A 3,177-nucleotide genomic window follows, 5' to 3' on the forward strand; every position below is an offset into this window, starting at 1 on the left:
GGGAGGCAGGAAGGGGCTGCGGGTGGGCTGGGGAGAGGTGAAATGACCCGAGGAAGCAGAGAGGGTGGGTCTCCGCTCCAGGCCACTGTCCCACCCGCTGTCCGGCGACAGCTCTTGCCCAGGCCCGTACTCAAGGGAAAATCAAGATTCCCAAGAGCAGATACGCTGTTGCGGGTTATTCACAGGAAGGGCTGCGGCACAGCCGGACACGAGAGGGGCCATCTTCACATCAGCACGGATCTCAGCAGCATGAGGCTGAGTGAGAAGCAGTTTGCAATGGACGCACACCGGTAGGTACATGATAGCCTTACGCAGCAGTCAGCTGCAGCCTCAGGTCGTTACAAAGACACCTCTGCACACCGGCACAATATAAAAAATATTTTGCGAACCTCAGCATGTTGAATAATAGCGAAGACTTTCTGGGGAAAATACAGGTTTTCAAAATTAGAGATATGCAGAGAGAGCTCAGTGACAAAAGGATTTAGAGTTTTGCTGGTAGCTCTCTCCCTGCCTACCAGGCGTGCCCAGGGCTCGGGCTTCCCGGAAGCATCTGGAAGGGTGTAAGCTCCAAGCATGGGGTGCTGGGGTGCTTGCTGCTGGCCCGCCCCCGGGCCACAAGCTGAGACGTGACTCTGCCCTCATCCTCCTAAGGAGCAGGTCTTTTTCCATTTTCTAAACACATAATCATAACTTCTGTGGATAATGACATCATTAATAATAAATAAAGGTAATAAAGAAGCATCATTATTTAGAATCTGCTTACGGGCAAACATTCAGGAAGCTGGTAAAAGTCCACGCCTGTGCAGCCCGCCAACTGCAGGACCCACCGTGCCTTGACCGCCCCACCCCGCCACGACCCCCCTTCAACCCTCCCCGGCTCCCCAGCATTCTCCTGGGGTTCTGGGACTTGCCGGTGGGCCTCAGCGTCTTCTGAGCTTACACTCCACCCCTCCCCACCCAGCCCCTCCGGGGTCTGGCTCTGCCTGCGGGAGGCTGATATCGGCTGATATCCCAGGTGGCCCCAGAAAGCCGCAGTCTTGGAGTTGGCTACTCACCCACCAGCCCCGAAGCCTCAGTGACCGTCTTAGTGACGAGGGCTGTGCTGACGCCCGCAGAGGCGGACAGGCAAGGCTTTCACCTGCGCTTCCCTTGGGTCAGCCGCAGCTGGAAAGCGAGGCCCCTGTGACTTGGACACTAGGGTAACTTTCTTTCTTTAAAGATTTATTTATTTATGCATACAAGAGGCCAGAGGTGGGGGCGGGGGCTGGCGAGAATATGGTGAGAGAATTTCCCAGAGTGGGGAGCAAGCAGGTGGAGTGACTGAAATCCACTGCTGAGGGGGCAGCGGGGAGACAGGAGCGGTCTGCTGCGCCCTGGGGGTCACCCCCTGGCCGGGCTCCAACTCATGCTGCAGGGGCTGTTGATAGCTTCGTAGTGCTGAGAGTCACCCCTGCGCCACCAGGGAGGCCCCGCGATGGCCATGTGGAGGAGGGGGCAGAGGAAGGGGAGCACGGGCTGTAAAGACAGCCTGGGGACCTTCCGAGGGCAGCAGTGGTCAAACCCAGGCGCGCACTGAAAGCGCAGATGAGAGGTTTAGCTCTCCAAGTGGCTGAGTGCTGTTTCTTGTACCCGGCGCCCGTGGCGGGGGCACGCACGGTTAGCGTGGTGAGATGTTCCTGACGCCTTGAGCCTCTCGCTGGCACGCAGCACCTTGCCTGCTCTCCTAACACTTGTCTCTGGACATGCGCTTGGCCTGTTTTTCTAGGATCATACCAGCTTTTCATGCTCTCTGTTGGTAGGTCAGCTTTAGTCTCACGCGTCCTCATCTGAATCTTTAAAGTGTGCTTCTTGTGAAGAACACATTACAGCTTGGCTCTTCACCCCGCCTGCCAATCTTGGCCTTTTTTTTTTCTTTTTTAGATTTATTTACTTATGTATACAAAAGCTGGGGTGCAAGCCAGAGGTGCAGGGTGAGAGGATCCCCCAGAGACAGATTGGGAGCAGAACAGGTGGATCGACTGAGATGCACTGCTGAGGGGAGCAGCGGGGAGACAGGAGGGGTCTGCTGGACCCTGTGGGTCCCCCCCACCCCCGGCCAGGGCCCACTCTTGTTGCAGCGCCTGCGGCCAGCTTCAGAGTGCTGAGACTCACCCCTCCTGCCATCGGGAGGCCCCCATCTTTGCCTTTTAAAGGAGATGTTCAGGTTAGCCATTTTAAACATTTATCTTTTCATTACTTAAATGTGCTCTTCATACTGAGATTCCTCCCTTCTTACACAAAAGGTAACATGCTCTGGGCATGGCACTGTGCTCACCCCCCACTAACTGTTCTGCAGACCAACCCAGCAGCTCATGGTCAGCTTCGCTCTTCTCTTTAGAGATGCAGATGGCCATTGTCTGAACGTGCCCATGTTCATTCAACCCACCCCTACTGATAGCGCCTTTTTTCTGAAGGCCAGATTTTTTTCACAGTTATTTTTATTGAAATATTTTAACAAAATGATGCAATTCAACAACAGTATTGTAACCTTTTTTTCCAGAGAAAATTACTGCAAGTATATTTAGTATTCCTATTTTTGAAAGGAAAAAGTGAAAACATTGTTTCTTATTTCTTATCATGACAAATCGTGTTCATTCTAAAATAAAGCAACTTTAAATATTTCTGCCTCCACCTCATCCCTCTCTTTGGAGTAAGGAGTCTTTAAGAATAGACTCCTTTTACAAATAGATGGCCACAAAAGAAAAAAGGGGAACAATGCTGGAAAAGAAGGCATAATACTGATGGCCTTTGGGGCCAGGCAAATGCATTACAAAGAGGTTTCAGGGAGCAGCCTTGTGCATGTTGGCGTCTCCTTTCTCGAGCAGGAGTGGTCTCACAGCCTGCTGGCAGAGTGCTTGCTGGTCAGAGCACACAAACACTTGTCACTTTGCTCCCCTTCTGTCGCTTGCCCCTCTTTGCCTTTCATAGAGGAGGTTTCTGCCGGGGAGGGGGCCTCAGGGAGCGTCAGGGGCTGCTGCCATCATTCTGGGCCCTACAATGCCAGAGCATAGAATTATTCTCCTTGGAACATTCTCTTTCTTTACAGATTGATGGCTTGCCTTTCCGGAGCATGGATTGTTCCCACGTGTCTTCACGTGTGAGGCGGTGGTCAGGGGAGAGGAGGTGAGCCCACTCACT

General features: G+C 53.0%; 1 long non-coding RNA gene across 1 annotated transcript in view; it reads left to right on the forward strand.

The window, feature by feature from the left end:
• Positions 1 to 1,131: 1,131 nt before the first annotated feature.
• LOC105854374 overlaps positions 1,132 to 3,177 on the forward strand; it is a 4,830-nt gene continuing 2,784 nt past the window's right edge. Inside the window, exons 1-2 of the long non-coding RNA XR_001146049.1 lie at positions 1,132 to 1,199; positions 3,086 to 3,162. This is a non-coding gene — a long non-coding RNA (uncharacterized LOC105854374). The remainder of the gene's footprint in view (positions 1,200 to 3,085; positions 3,163 to 3,177) is intronic.

This window comes from Condylura cristata, unplaced genomic scaffold (assembly GCF_000260355.1).
Source record: "Condylura cristata isolate star-nosed mole 26May11 unplaced genomic scaffold, ConCri1.0 scaffold00035, whole genome shotgun sequence".
NCBI classification, from domain to species: Eukaryota; Metazoa; Chordata; class Mammalia; order Eulipotyphla; family Talpidae; genus Condylura; species Condylura cristata.